The sequence below is a fragment of the Mus musculus genome, chromosome 3 (assembly GCF_000001635.26).
Source record: "Mus musculus strain C57BL/6J chromosome 3, GRCm38.p6 C57BL/6J".
NCBI lineage: Eukaryota > Metazoa > Chordata > Mammalia > Rodentia > Muridae > Mus > Mus musculus.
Window position 1 is genome coordinate 149,269,490 of NC_000069.6, and position 16,366 is coordinate 149,285,855.

General features: G+C 41.5%; 2 long non-coding RNA genes across 2 annotated transcripts in view; one reads left to right on the plus strand and one right to left on the minus strand.

Annotated features, from left to right (window-relative positions):
* Gm30382 overlaps positions 1-16,366 on the minus strand; it is a 264,413-nt gene that overhangs the window by 88,303 nt on the left and 159,744 nt on the right. The gene's annotated exons all lie outside the window — the stretch shown is intronic.
* On the plus strand, positions 5,248-10,491 carry Gm1653 (predicted gene 1653). The gene is made up of 3 exons (NR_040591.1): positions 5,248-5,698; positions 7,463-7,623; positions 8,680-10,491. It is a non-coding gene; the product is annotated as a predicted gene 1653 (long non-coding RNA).

Sequence of the window (16,366 nt, forward strand, 5' to 3'; positions counted from 1 at the left end):
CTACATAAGTGAGTTCAGATCCCCGTGATCCATGCACGGTAGACAGGGTGGCCTTTCAACAATCCCAAGGCTCAGGACAGGATCGAAGTGATACCCAGAACAACCTGGATACTAGACAAGCCAAATCAATGGGTTCTAGGGTCAATCAAGAGACCCTGCCCTAATATATCTGTGGTAAGTGACAGAGGAAGACACATCTCAACCGTTGTCTTCCACCTGCCTGTGCATACAGGTACCTGCACGTATTTTATGTCTACTCATATAGATATGCACACACACACACACACACACACACACACACACACACACTCACCAAACAAAATATACATGCACACTCAAAGCCGCAAAACCAAAAGCCTGGGGCTGAGGAGACTGCTGTATGTGAGGCCATGGGGTTAACCCAGCGGGTCCACCTCCTGTGGGGGTTATTTCTCCGTCTTGGTTCTCCATACTGATGGACTTTGATCTTCAGTCCTTCACTTGATTCATCATTTATACATGGTTCACAGATAGGGGAGTCAGGCTGGACTTCTAATCAATTTTTATACCTGTGCATTTCTTCTCTTTGGAGCAAAAACATTATTGCAAAATGCTTTTTATTTACCTGTAGGTAGGGCTAGGATTCTTTAGTGACCTTAAGGCGGAGGGCGGGAAGACTGTAGCATCTGAGTGTACCATACAGAAAACAGCACTGTCTGCCAAGGGATGGACTCTATCCTTCAGGGATGGAGGTGCATTGTTCTTAGAAAAAATAAGCCAGAACATAAGTCAAGGCTCCCAGATACCATGTAAGACAAAAACAGCTACAAACACGGCTTGAATCAAGGTGTTAAGTTTACCTAAAATATCACAAGGTTCTATCTTTTTGCAATTTCGTTTTTGTAACTCATGGATTCTTAGCATAAACTCTGTAGTTTATGATGCTGAGTCTCAAGGTCAGATGGTTGAGTGGACTCTCCGATAGCATGTAAATGAATCTGAAGTTCCTGGCTTTACTCCATATCAGATGTGCTTCTAAGCACACAATTTTAGTGACAGAACTCTTATATCATAAACATGTTTTTTTTTTTTTTTTTTTTTTTAAGACTCACTTGTTTATTTTATGTATCTGAGTACATCACCATTGCTTTCTTCAGGCACACCAGAAGAGGGCACCAGACCTCATTACAGATGATTGTGAGCCACCATGTGGTTGCTGGGAGTTGAAGCTCAGGACCTCTGGAAGAGGAGCCAGTGCTCTTAACTGCTGAGCCATCTCTCCAGCCCCCCATAAATATGCTTTTATGATCCCTCAAATTTCCAAGACCAGAGCAATGTGGACCCTCCAGTCCCTTCAGGTAATTAGATCTGTGTAGAGTGTTGCCTCCCAAGGGCCTTTGCATTTTCCCTCTCTGTACTCTGATCTTTAAAATTCCTTTATCAGTCTGATTTCTTTCACTACTTTCTAATTGCTGGACACCACACAGATGGATAACCTTGTTTTAGCCCCTTGAACACAAGGCTTTTTCTTTCTTAGTTCTTGAATGTGATTTCGAGTAGACTATATATTTATTATCTGTAAGACCTCTAGGTTTTTTTTTTTTTTTGTTTGTTTGTTTTTGTTTTTTTGAGACAGGGTTTCTCTGTATAGCCCTGGCTGTCCTGGAACTCACTCTGTAGACCAGGCTGGCCTCAAACTCAGAAATCCACCTGCCTCTGCCTCCGGAGTGCTAGGATTAAAGGCGTGCGCCACCAGGCCCGGCTGAGACCTCTAGTTTTTATCCTGTTTGCTTTTAAATCATGTTTCTGACTCAACTTACTGTTATTTTTTAAATGGCTAACATTTATCTTTATTACGCTTATCCCCTCTTCCAGGGTGGTTGAGTGTGTATACATGAGTGGGTGCCCACGGTGTAACCTGGAACCACTCTTATGGAAAGTAGTGCTTTACAGGCACGGGCGCTGAAAAAATTGTGTGTGCTCTTAACTGCTGAGCCTTCTCTTCAGTCCAAGAGCTGAATTATAAAAACAGAACAAAAGATGACCAAAAACCCTCCCTCTTTTCTAGTTTATGACTAGAAAATTACATATACCCACACTGATTAAGATGTTGCTTAGGGGAAAGGTCCCTGACATATGTAAACTCTAGTTTAACCAAGAAACAAAATATACTTAGGAATTTAGGAACTGTTTTACACTATACTCTATAAAATGATGGGAAAGGCATTATAAATTGTAACAATACATTTTCTCTTACAAGGCAGCTATTTATTATTATTATCATCATCATTATTATTATTATTTATTATTTATTATTATTTTAAAAGGCTGTGCTCAATGAGGTGATGCATGACCTCAGTCCACACTTCTGTGGAGGCTGAGGTAGTGGATCACTTGGCCTACAAGTCCCAGGCCTGCCGACCTAAGCAACTCAGTAAGCGAACCTTTCTAAAAAAGCAAAACCCAGACTACTATCTGTACGCCATGCAAGCGAATCCTCTTTATCTGAGGCATATACACAATAAACAGCATAGTACGAAGCACCAGCACTGACTCTCTCTGCCACTGGTTTTACTCAGTGGTAAAGAGAGCTCTCTCAGATGCTGCTGCTCACAGTATGAATCCTTGTAACGTAATGGTGGAACATGTCAGCTTTCTGACCCGAGCATAGGGCCGCTCAGACACCTGTGGATTTAAGAATTGAGATGTCTACGTGGGTCTGGGTTGGAGTTTATTCAGAAACCTAGAGCCCAAATGAAATGGATTTCTGCCATGGACAGTCTGTTTCCTTCCACAGTCCTGCCAGCTCTTTCTACTACACGAAGGGCCTAAGATTTAAGAATCAACTCTTTGAGGAGTTAGATTTTACAACTTAAGGACACACACACACACACACTCACACCTTGTACAGAGTTGATCAATTGCTCTTGGAATTTCACTCTTGAAATCAGTTTTGCAACAGAGTGACTGAAGCTTTGACTCCCTCACAGTCTGCAAGGCTAAGCCAGGAGCCCTCAGCCGGTACCCAGCTGGAGAGGAAAGCCGCTCTCCTTACATGGGAGACATACAACTTAAAATGTGGAAGCCGGTAACTTTAAAAATGTGTGTACCCTTTCTAAACGATCAAGTATAGCCACAAATATGTCCTGATTAAGTCTACCACAATTGCTTTCATTTGAGGGTTTGATTTAGTCTTTTCAAAACCACAGATACCTAGAAACAGAGCGAGCCCAAGTCCAGGAGACTTTGAAATGAGCCTGTCTTATTGTTAAACGTGTGTTGTCTGCCTCCCTGTGCCTATTCAAGATTTTGTGAGAGACAAAAAACATGTTTGAAAATACCTTGCTGAAGCTCGAAATCCAACGTGAAAAATCACCTTCTCAACAGCTCATTTCTAGAATGTAATCGGGCTTTGACTGTCGTCACAAGGAAACATGGGTGAGATGTCTCGTGCCTGGCTCATTGCTTTGCTTACGTGATGCTGAGTCTGTGTTATAATCACACTTGGGAAACAGTATCCCTGTACATGCTGAAGGCTCATATATTGCTATGAATAGCCCTAATGGAGAAGTAGTTTTAGCATGGACTTCTTGCTTAGCCTTGACTTTCTTTTTCTTCCCTTCCTTCCATCCTTCATGCCCTCCTCCCTCCACTGCCTTCCTTCTCTGTGTCTTGTCCTCTCTTCTTCTCTTATCCACTTTCTTTTCTTGACAGGGTCTTGATTGTTCCTGGCTAAGCATTTTAAATAAAACTAGAGTGACATATTTATACATTTCTATGTGCTTAGCTGTAAAATGTTTTCTATAAAATGAAAGTATAATGTATAAATGTAACATATATATATCAAATATAAATATGAGGAGATATATGATAAAGGAATAGGGCATAAATAATAATCTATAGGAGAGAATTATTTATATCACATCTGGAAACAGATGTCTGTCATCTAATGCCTATTGTGCTCACAAACATGAAGTAGAGATATATCATATCATAACATACTGACGGTTATTTGCATTTATTTATTTATTTATTTATTTATTTATTTACTCAATCGCAGTGCTAGGGATTAAAGCCAGGGCTCTGCCCATGTTGGGGAAGCTTGCTACCCCTGAGCTCCAAATTTGTCTGTATTTTAATAGTTTTTAAATCTTAAATCACACTTGTATAGCTTATAGTCAGTAATAGTAATGAAGGCATGAATTAAAAATAAGGGGAACATGCTTAGCTAATTCTCCCAAGCCGAAGTTGAGTTCACAGGCTTATAGAGCTGTTATAATTTGGTATTTTGGTTTCATTGTCAGAATTTTGCAAGTAAAGTGAGGTCTATGTGGTTCCCGGCCTTTCCTTGCAATGGTCCGGATTCTAGGTTTAAGATAAGAGGTCCAACAGTGATTATAGATGCTATAAGAAAAATATGCTTACTTAATAAATAAAATATATACATTTTAAAGGACACACTTTGTCATTGTGATAAATCTTTAATTAGCAAATTTTCAGGAAGAAATATATGGTGACATTTAAAACCTCTAAAGAGATTGCTGGGCAATCGCTCTAAAACTTAGCTCAATCCTCCAGCCCCGTGGTCTATTTTTTTTTTTTTAATCAGAATTCACCAGAATCCTTTCCTATTAACAGCCAAGTCATTAGTCAGCACAGCCCTAGCAGAGCTAGCACGGTAAAAGAATTGAAATAACTAGTGGGCGGGGCTGTCATATTTGACTTTGTACAGGTAGTCTGTCTGCTCTGCCCGAAATGGAGATTAGCTATTTACAAGAGCCGAGGATGGCAGTTGTGAACACAGGATGTCTGGAACTATCAACAGAACATTCACATGGGCGGGAATGTCCTAAGGACATGTTGGTAATGGGCTTGAAAAAAAAAAAAAAAAAAAAGAAACCACCTGGGAGGTAAATGTGTGTGAGAATGAAGTGGAAGAAAGGAGAGAGGGCTGAGTCTTCAGGAAGAGATGGCATCAGGAGCACAGGCGCAGGACCGGGGATGTCCCGGATAAGGACTCCCAAGCAGCCGGATGTTATCTGCTGTTTGCAGAGAGGCTCTTCTTTATAAACCAGCCCACACGGTAAATGGGGCCCAAAGTGGGTTAGGGAACACTGTAACCTCATTTCACCTTATTTAGCTATGTGCCAGGGATCTCAGCAGGTAGTTCAATTAACTTCTACTAGTTAAATGGGATGAAAATGAGGTTACCCAGATTGACAAAACGCGACTCTGTCCCCTGCTTCCAATCAGGAGGGGTTGTTCTCTGGGCTAGGGCTCTAGCTGGTGGGCCTCCAGGCAATTGCGGGTCTGAACTGAACCAGAGCTTTGGAGCTCAGGGCGAAGGCTCCACCCTGCAGTCTCAGCGGAGACAGGAAAATTACGTTGAACTGATGGCGGCTGTACTAACGAGGATGGCAAAGGCTCATTGCTCGCCTCTCATTTTTCTCTCTTCCTATGGCTGCAAGGCCGCATCGGAGAGAACCTCGTGGGATTTGATTGCAGCGGTTTTCTTTTTCCATAGCTCGGATTTTGTGAGATTATTTCCCTATTGATGGAGTTTTTGAGCTTAGAAAACTTAATTAGCTCCACTTATTTCCAAAATGATGTTCCAGAATCTGGAGTTATTTTAATATGTTTAAAGGTACACTGGATGGAAATAGATTTTTTTTTTTAATTTAAAAACAAAACATCGTTCAGTGAACGACTGTGTTTGGAGGTAGGCAAAGTTCAAATTATAGTTCTTAATTTGCATCTACTTTCAATTTTAGCAAGGGGTTGTATGAGTAGTGGCCGCTTTTAACAGATAAAGGAAAGACATAAGTATTGAAATTATGCTGATGCTCACACTCTCGGGGAACACAGGGTTCCCTTACAGTTCTTCAGATAGGATCTAGTTATCTTCACACCTAGTATTTAGCTTGTTTGAAGGTAGTCCTTGGTAACAATTGAGCGTGGCCCTGTAATAAGAACAGTGCCCTAAATTCCTACACTAGATAAGTCTACCTCAGTCTCCCCATCTGTGAAGTGTTGAATTTTAAAAGCAAGCATGTAGTGGTTCGTTTTTAACTGTCAACTTGGGAAAGTCTAGAATTGCCCAGGAAGAGAATTTCATTGAGGCTTTGTCTTAATCAGGTTGCACTATAGGCACGACTGTGGGCCATTACATTAATTATGTTAATTGAAGTGGGAAGACCTGACTAATATGGGCGGTACCATTCCCAGGCAGGAAGGGGATCCTGGACTATGTAACAATGCTGAAAGCAAGCTGAGCCTAAGTTCGCATGAGTGAATTCCTTCTTCTTTCTCCTAAGGGGATCTGGGGTGACTATCTACTTCAAGTTCCCACAACCTCCCTTGACTTCTCCACTATGATTGATTGGAATGTGGAATTCTGAGCTAAAATAAACCCTTTCTCCCCTAACTTTTCTTTTGTCGAGGGTGTGTTATCAGAGCAACAGGAAATGGAACTTGGACAAGGTATCAGACTATATTGTTCTCAAGAAGAAATGAATTGATACAATGACTTTGTGGTTGTGCAATAAATGTTTCTATTTCTGTTTTATTTTATGAGTATAGTGATAGTAAAGCCAGTAGTGTTAAAAATCGTTACATCTGGAGAGCCATGCTCTTACATCAAGGGCAGATAAGAAGGCCTGTATGTTCTCTCATTAAATAAAAGTAGCCTGCCTTTCCAGGGTTGTCTTTATGTATTTAAAAAGAAAATACTTCTGCTTGTAATCTCTGACTCAGGAGGCTGGGGTAGAAAGGTCATGAGTTTGAGTTCTGACTTGGCTACACAATGAGACCGAGTCAGGAAATAAATAAAACAAATCCCATCTGTGCGCTATAGAGGGTAAATAGGCTCATAGGTTCTCAAATTAAGATATCTCTTCTCTTCTCTTCTCTTCTCTTCTCTTCTCTTCTCTTCTCTTCTCTTCTCTTCTCTTCTCTTCTCTTCTCTTCTCTTCTCTTCTCTTCCTCCCTCTCTTCTTCCCTCCCTCCCTCGCTCACTCCCTTCCTTTTTTTTCTTCCTTTTACCTCTCTGTCTGTCTGTCTGTCTCTCTGTCTGTCTGCTTTTGCTTTTCAAGATAGGATTTCTTTGTGTAGTCCTGACTGTCCTTGAACTTGCTCTGTAGATCAGGCTGGCCTCTAATTCAGAGACCCCCCTGCCTTTGCCTCCTGGGTGCTGGCATTAAAGGCATGCACCACCACTACCCAAGTGAAATGAGGATTTCTAAGGTGAGATATAGCTGTCTACAAATGCCATGGGCACATCAACAGATGACATATAACTGGCCATCACAATGTTGGCGATATAGCTGCAGATGCATCTAAACTCCATCTTCTTGCCCTGAACATTCCCAATGTTACCTATTCAAACTGTTGTGCTATCTACTCTTTATAACGTTCAAGGGGGTTTGCCAGGACTCCATACTTCACAAATGATGACTTTATTCTCTGTGTGGTGTGAATCCTTCAGCTCAAAGAACCTGGTTCATAATTCCAGTCTGGGGCCTGGTGCCTCCTGCAGCAGTGGGTGGTGGTTTGTTTGCCTGTATTGGCCTTGTGCTGAGGAACGGGACCTGGGCTGAGACCTACCTCCTTCACATTTGATGGGATTTACCTGTGTTTTCTTTGAAAGTAAGTACGAGAGCTTAGAATGAATAGTGGTGAAAATGACAACTTTAAAGTTATGTGAAATGAAGATGTAGAATGGCTCACTTAGAATATAGTATAAGAATAAGGCAGTTTTGGATGCTGAGTATGCTTGTTTGATTTAAACCCATTGCATATACAAACAGAACCATGCCACTCTGCCTCATAAATATAAGAATTATATCAATAAAAGTAAAAATGTAATTTCCTGTAAAAGGAAGTAATTTTAATTTGACTTATTTAGTTCTTTGTCTCCAAAATGTTGCTTAAACTCTGCCAACATTGGAAACAAAAACTAAGTATGTGTAAGTGAGTGGCCTTCAAGATACACTGAAATATTATTTTGGATGGGTGGATATGAGTGAAGTACAAAATTTATGTGTATGAAAAATAAAAGTTAAATGTGTTTTTACAGAACATTTTCAAGCACTACATATATATATGTATGTATATGTATATATATATATATATACACACACATATACACACACATACACACACACACACACACACACACACACACACATATATATATACTTGATAAAGAAGTAAGTGTTGATGGTTCAGTCTGTATGGGGACACAGAAGAGCCTTGAGCTCTGACATGAAGCTCACTGTGTAGAGCTGGGCCCTGACGTTCTATGTAATGGACAGATAAGTATAACAGAACAGAAAACTTCCAGTAGCATCTAATTTTTGTTTCATTGAAATAAGAAAAAAATACTTCAAATAAATGCATGCAGATGCCAGTAGTATTTCACTGACTTGCACTGATTACCAATAACTAACTAACTAAGTAACTAAAGTAAATACATGCTAAGAAGCAATCAGCACTAGCTCTGAACTACAGGGAGCAGTGCTGGCCACAGACTCTTCCTTCCTGTGGGTAGTACAAAGGGGAATTTAAGCCCAGCTGCTATCAATGATGACGACAAATTCTAGCCAATCAAGCCAGAAGGAGCACTGGATGTGTTCGCTTTGAACTGCTTAAGGTTTAAACACCAGTGACTTGAAACCAACTCTTCTCATCTTTTCCCAACAGAGACCTGAGTGCGCTGCAAGGGCCAGCACCAGCCACACTTAAGGAGCCACAAGTCTTCATAAGGTCCAAGAAAATGGAAGGGATCCCAGTTCAAGCTGGAGGTGTCATCTGGTTCTAGCCAGCTGGGTGACAACCAGGGTGACAGTGTTGAGGTGCTAGTTAAAAGGAATAGACATTCTCACTGAAGCAGTGGTCATGGACCTTTGCAGAAGTAGCTACAACCCTGTGCACACAGCCCAGCCTGCCCAGAACTGGGGTCTTTTATCTCTGTCTCACCTCTAGCTTTCTCCGACTACAGGCTTTGTTCATGATGGTGCCTCCTCTGGCCTCTTGTGCTTATTTAGTTCTGCTGAGCAGTAATTGTTATATGATGTATGAAGTGGGGAACACAGGCCCCTGGTGAAAGTCTGGGGGTCTATTTTGATTTTTTTGAAGTTGCTGTTAAAATAAATAAGTAAACAATACAAAAGAAAAATCTTCTAACATACAGGTGACATTCTCTGGTTCTGGATACAATGTGAGGTTGTTCCGTTCATGTCTCCCATGTTTAAGGAGACTCAGTCTTCTTTACGGGCGAGCTTCCTAATAGGTTAGCCAATCCCAAGTGGTCAGCCCTAACACATATGCATACAGCCAACACTAAGGGACTTAGTAAGTGGTAGATATATGAACATGTGTCTATACATGTAATAGTAATATTAAAGAAGTGGTCATGAATTTGAAAGAGAATAGAAGAGAGACACAGGAGGAGTTGGGAAGAGAGTAAAGGATGGAAATGATGCAAATACTGGTGGGGTCACACAAGAGGAAGAGCAACACAGTGTTAGAACTTGTGGAGTGTGGCCCACTGATTAGCGCAACCGTGATGGGTGAGACTCAGAGAGGCAGAGCCCCGAGGACTATGTGTCCTGAAGTCTTCATGCTGTTAAAGAGTTTTGCTCTGGTTGCTGCCCTCACACTACACATCCCTCAAAACCTAGGAGTTGTGTGAAAATTCTGAGGGGGCTTCCAGCCCCTCACTGGGCAATGCCATTGGTACTTACAGTATTAGTGACTGGTCCATTTTAAGCATTATTGCCGATTAATGCAGGTTAATGATTCATCCACCAGCCTCAGAAAGGTATTAAAGGTACAGAGTGTTAGCAACGACCACCATCCTTAGAAAGAGTTTGGTGATGTCGATTGTTAGTAAAGTTAGGCTAATATATTTTTTTGCTAGTGTCTCTGATGTAGAAAATCTTGGGGAACAATAAAGGCACACTTTTAATATTGAGCGAGGAATGTTTTTTGGGTCAGGGAACAAGAACAATGGCAGCCGAGCCAGCACTAACTGACGTGATTCTCTTACTAAAGCTGGCCTGGTGATCAGCTGATGATTAATTTCTTGTGCCCATTTTGGTCCTCAGTGTCCTGATAGAATTTAACAAAAAATGGTTAATGAGTAGATGTGCACCCCGAGGAGTTAAAAGAGAAAGGAATGATGTTTTTATATATAAAGGTTTAGATTTGTGATTCTCTTTAAGATTTTAATAAGATTACTTTTTAAGATAAATAATAAAATAATCGATCCTTTCTTTGTAGCTGCAAATTGCTGCCTGTCAGTAAGAGGAACTGGCTGAGAAAATCACCTTGCCTGCTCATGCTTTGTTAATCTATAACAAGTTGCTTAGTTACAAATTCGTGTGGGTTTTGGAGAATATTTTTTTTAATCCTTAATACGTAAAACATTTGATCATGTGGGGGTATTAGGGAACATTTTTTTTTATGTATACTCATTGTAATCACTCACTGGAATAAAGATAGAATGTAACCACATTGTGATTTTTTTTTTTTTTTTGGTACTGTTTGATATATAAGCTGTAGTTGAAAAAAACAAAGTTGTTGAAGCTTGTTCATTGGAGCTCTGCTCCATCCACCCAATGTGTATGTGTATATATGTGTATATGTGCATATGTGTGAAGTTGGTTAGAACTCTGTTCTATCTACCAAATGTGTACATATGTATGTATATATGTATGCATACATGCATGCATGCATGTATGTATGTGTGAAGTTGTTGGTCCTTGCTCCTTGAAGCCTTGCTTCATCTACTAAAGGTGTGTATGTATATGTATACCTATACCTATACGTATACCTATGCGTATATGTATATGTATATGTATATGTATATGTGTATGATTCTCATTCCCCCTTCTTCTTGCCGACCACAAAGAGTTTCTTGATGCCCCACCTCCCTCCAGGGAGTGTTTCCCTGGCCCCAGTGAAGTATTTCACTGAATCAAGCTTTGTTCCCTCAGAGAAAAGCCTGCAGAATGACCAGTCACTGACTCCATAACCCCTTACTTTACCCTGAGATATCAAAGCTGCCCTTCGACAAAATACAGTACTCGTGTATGAAATTCTCAAAACAATGTTATTTAAAACAATAACAACAACAACAACAAAAGGAAAAATGACAATTTATAGCCAGAGCAAGAGGCTCTAGAGATGAGTTTGAGAATGGTGGATGACCATTCCATATAGAACAGTGGAGTGACAATATGAGGTGTCATCAGGCATCAGGAGTGGTGGGCAGAGAAGGAAGCATGGAGGTTTATATTGAGTGCTATGGTGACAGGTTCTAGAAGGAGAAATCTTTGGATATATCTATGTTAATGGCCACTTCTAGATTGGGCTAATTGAGGTGGAAAGACCCATCCTAAATGTCTTTAGCACCCTTCCGTCAGCAGGGGTCTTAGATTGCCTCTAGAGGAGAAAGCTCACTGAGCATGCCTGCTCACTGATCTCTACTTCCTGAGCGCAGAGGCCATGTGACCAGTTGCCTCACATGACTGCTGCTGTGCCTTCTCTACCAACACAGACTTCCCTTTGTCCTGTGAGGCAGAGAGACTCCTCTTTCTTTAGGTTGTTGTGGTCAAGGATTTTGTTGCAGCAACGAAGAAAATGTCCAGTACAGAAAGCCAACAGTGAACAATGCTTAATGAGCCATTGTAACAGGGCTTTCTTTTAAACAGCCACTCTGTGGGAGTCCTGTGTAAGAGAAGCCAGGCCACTGTGAGGTGTGGAAAGGCTAGTTGGAACAGGTGAAGTCATGGAAGCAGGCACACTCTCCCTCCCCATTCAGGGAGCCTGATGAGGAGGAGAGGGCTGCTACTGAGGAAAACAGGCTTTATCATGAGGACGTCAGGTGGAAGGGTTCCTTTTCTTTTTCGAGCATGGGAGAACATTTGCTTCACTTCTGATCAATTTCCTGTGCAGATTTCCATTTCCTGCTCTCTTCCACTGTGTGGGTCTTCAAGCCATGCATTTGCTTGAGGTGTCTAGCGTGAGGAGTTTCCTCCTCTGGAGGAAGAACCAGTTGAGCCCAGCTCCTGGACTTTGCTATTGGAAAGATTCTCTTGCACTTAGGAACTTCCTTTTTCTGAAGACTGCCAGGTTTACTTGGCCGCAAGCAGAAATAGAAGCAAACAGGACTTGAGTGCCACACTCTTTCCTCACAGACTGTGACAGAGTCAACCGTTTTGCTAAGCACATTCTCTGGGAAGCCACTACTGAGTCAAGATGACACTGGAGAAAAATTCTTCCTCCTTTCTCCTTCTTTTCTCTGCCACGAGACACTTTTGTTTGACCATTACCCTTTTTGACTGTTTTGGGTTTTTTGTACAATATTCCTAGCGCCGAGAAGACCTTGCTTACACCTTCAGAAGATGGGGGAATTTACAAAGCCTCTTAAGGCTCTACTGTTCTTTCTCCAGAACCCATCCAATAATGGAAGATCGCTGTCCCAAACTGGCTTAATCCAGAAACCAAAAACATGGATGCCAAATGCCCTTTTTGGAAAGCACTTTAAAATAGTGTGCACGTGTTTAAGCTCTTGAAAAAAACAAACGCATCAACGTTGCTTGGGGGGTAGTTGGTACATTTGAGCAACAGGCACGAGGGCAGCAAAGCGGGAGGAAGAGTGGTCAGGACTTGGATGCAGCTCTGAGAACTCAATGGTCAGATCGTCAGGGAAGAAGCTGAATACACATCATTTTGGTCAAATTCATACCTGTCAACAATCAGGACCTCCTTAGCCATTGATAAGAAAAATGGCTGATGTTGCCTCATCTTCAAAGTGTTCAGGCAGGAATTTGTAAAAAACTAGACGCTTAACATTTTGTTGTAGCCCCAGTTTTACAGATCAGCCACTGATGTCAGCAAGCACTGGCGAATGAGAGGAACAGAAAGGCAAGGCCACAGGAGTCTGCACTAAGACCGAAATGCCTCTGATTGCTTTTAGGCCTTGGCTTCAGTGCACCGGCACTTACTACCCACTAAGGCATTTTCTCGGCAAAGGTTAGAAGGCCCATAGATGGGAGCTTGTAGCTTTGTCAGAGTGACAATCTTTCTTGCTGTTCCTTGAATTTACATAAAGTAACGATGCAAAGCGCTCATCATGCCCCAAACTCAATCTCAAACAAAATGACCAGTAATTGAAACAACCGAGGTAATTGGCCACGGATGATAGACAAAATCTCACTCCAAGGAGCTTACTGACTGGAAAAGATTCAATAACTCCAAAGCACTGGAAATATTTTAGGCACCACAAGCCCTCGTTTGAGTCTATTGGCAAGGAGAATGTAAGAGTCCTTGATTGCCTAGCCTCATGCCGTGCTTTGACTAGACTCTGTAATTTCTAAAATGGACAGCATTTGTGGAAATGATCAGGCACACACCCCTTACCTACCAAGCACTGTGCGTGCTCAAGGCAGACCATAGACTTCATCCTCATGCCACCTGGGTCTGGTTTACTGAACATGCTAGACTTCGTGGAGACAAAAGGAATTCATTCTCTCTCTCTCTCTCTCTCTCTCTCTCTCTCTCTCTCTCTCTCTCTCTCATATTAGCTTCAGCTAGATTGTGTCAGATTCAGTCACTCAACAAGTATTTATTGCCTAGATATTATAGGCCATGCAATATTTTAAGCCCTTTAGGGCATAGGTTAAAACAAAGCTAAAGAGATGAGCCTTTTAAGGGGTAAGATAATGATAATCATGGTAAGGGGTAAGGCAAACATAATAATTGTTTTCCCCATCTCTGAACTCAGGCTTATCCCACAGTTTGTGTATTCAAGTTATCATTTAGTCCCTCTATTAGGACATTTCATGCAGTGCAAATTAAAATATTTGTTTCTCATCTAAATCAAAGCAGCTTGCTCTCCTCTGATGCAGCCTGACGCAGTCTAAGCACAGCAGGAGCTCCAGAGTACAGAGAGCATGCACTCTCCTCCTCACGCCTCCTCAGGCTCTCGCAGGACTTTCCTCAGATGCCCAGATGGCCAGGTTAAGTTATCTTGGTGTTCTGTTGTGATAATAACTCCCCACAGTCGGGCAGATCTCTGAGGATGTCAGCAGCCCTCTGGACATTTGCCTTGTGTGAGCGTCATTTAAGAACATCTGAGTAAATGGTTCATTTTAGGGATTTTGCTCAGCTTATAATGTGAAAGCATCCACAGCGCTTGCCTAACAGGGGATCCATGATTCTACCCTTCGAAACATATTTTTTTTTATTTGAAAAGCATGTTTTTATTCTCTGGGTTCACACTACTAAGCTGAAGTTGCATGTGATGTAAGAGTCAGGGAATCATTTTTCCTATCTTCTAGCCATCTCCTGAGGCTGGTATAGATGGCACTGTTCCTTGGGAATACCATTCAAGAGAGACACAGTTTGCACTTTGCTGATAAGCATGTTTAAAAGGAACAAACAAACAAACAAAACAGGCTGTTGTAGCCATGGGATGCATTCATGCTCCAGGGAAGGGCCTGTACCAGTGGGCTCTGAGCTATCAGAGTGGCATCCCCACTAGGCTGAAGTTGAAGTCTAACAACCCAAATACGCATATTTACAAATTGTCCAAGAAAGGATAGACTCCCCCACAAATCAGTGTGATCCTGAGGGACTCACATAGCAGTGCGTTTTGTGTTGGGCAATAAAGTCTTAAGCTGCCTTAAATCCAAAGGACTCAGTCCCGGTCTTCCTAAGGATTTCTACCACCTCACTAAGAAAGCAGATGTGGTTTCTAAGCATCTTCAGGGGGAAGAAAGGATGCAAATGCTGAGAGAGCTGAACCCACCCATGGACTCAAGAGGCTTCCCCCTGCCAAATGGAAATAGGGGTCAGCTACAGTCTCTGACCGACTGGCATCAATTTGTCTGGAGGGCTTGAACAATAAAAACACTTTAAATAAATGGAAGAAAATCAGAAGGCTCGGATGAAGTTGGATTTATGAGACCTTCAAATACAAAAGAGTGTACATACTTCTCAGCACACTCTATAAAATGGGAAAGGAAGAAGAAGGCAGCATTGTCCTGACACCAAAACCAGATAAAGACACAACAAAGAAGTGAATTCTACATCAATCTCCTGAACACAGATGCAACAATTGTCAAGAATAAACTTGCACACCAAATATTTGAAGATACCGAGGGATCATTCATTGTGATTAAGGAGGCTTCATTCCGGAGTTTCAGGGATGGATCAACATATGCAAATAAATAGTTATGATACATCATGCAAATGTGTCACGTGGTCATTTTGACAGACGCAGAAAGGGCTTTTGATAAAATCCACAACCCTTTAGGATACACATCCAGAAGACACGGAATAGAAGAAACATACCTCAGTATAATAAAGCCTAACTGTGACAAATGTACAACAAAAATCATATTAAATGGAAAAAAATCCATTAAATTTATTCTATTCAACTGAAGTCATCCAAATCTTATTATGTCAATGTAGGGTCACCACAGAAAGAATCGATGAGATATTTCTCATTCTTCCTTTTCCAGGTTCCATCTTTGAAGAACAGATCCCATTGAAGAGATCCAGCATGTTCCAGTTCAATTGGTCACTGCTCAGAGACGGTTCTTTCTTGAGAATGTAATAAGAACTGCTCTGCCATCCTGCTGGGCACCTCCACAGAATCTCCACGAGAACTCTGAAAAAACTGTTTATAGGTCTTCAAATGACTCATCCACTCCTCACGTCACTCCTACCTACTGAGGACTTCTTCTCTCCTCTCCCTCTTCTCCTGCTTCTACTCATTGAGAATCTTCCAACAACTTCTTTCTTCTTTCTCATCCCTTCTTCCTTCTTACTCTATCATCAGTTTCCTCTTTCCTCACCCTTTATCCCCACCTAGCCCTCTCGCTCACACCACAGTCAAGGGGTCCTAATTGTGAAGACTGTCTCCAGCAGTGGCTAGGAAGAGCTAAGTCTTCACACGGATCCCCTGCCCTCGGTTCCCTCCTTCCTTCTCTCTTCCTTCAACTTTTTTTTAAATCCCTGAAATATGTAATATATTAACTTAAAATTTTATGTAAAATATTGCCAGCATGCTGTGTGGATATAGAAACAAGCAGAAAACAAAACAATACAATCAACCAAAAGTCAGAGAGGCTTCTCCAAGTCGTCTTGGAGGGACGAAGTGTCACTTTCTTTAGTGTAGCCATGTTTCTACTGTGAGGAAGTGTGGTGGCAACACAGGACTATCCTGTGGTAAGTATGGTGAGATAGATGTACTGGAGATTAAAGATTACATTCAGATGAGGGAGTTTTCCAGGCTCTACTGTTGGCTTACTTGGCACTAATGAACAGAGGACTTAATGATGGGGAACTAGAGCTGAAAACAAACAAAAATATTAAA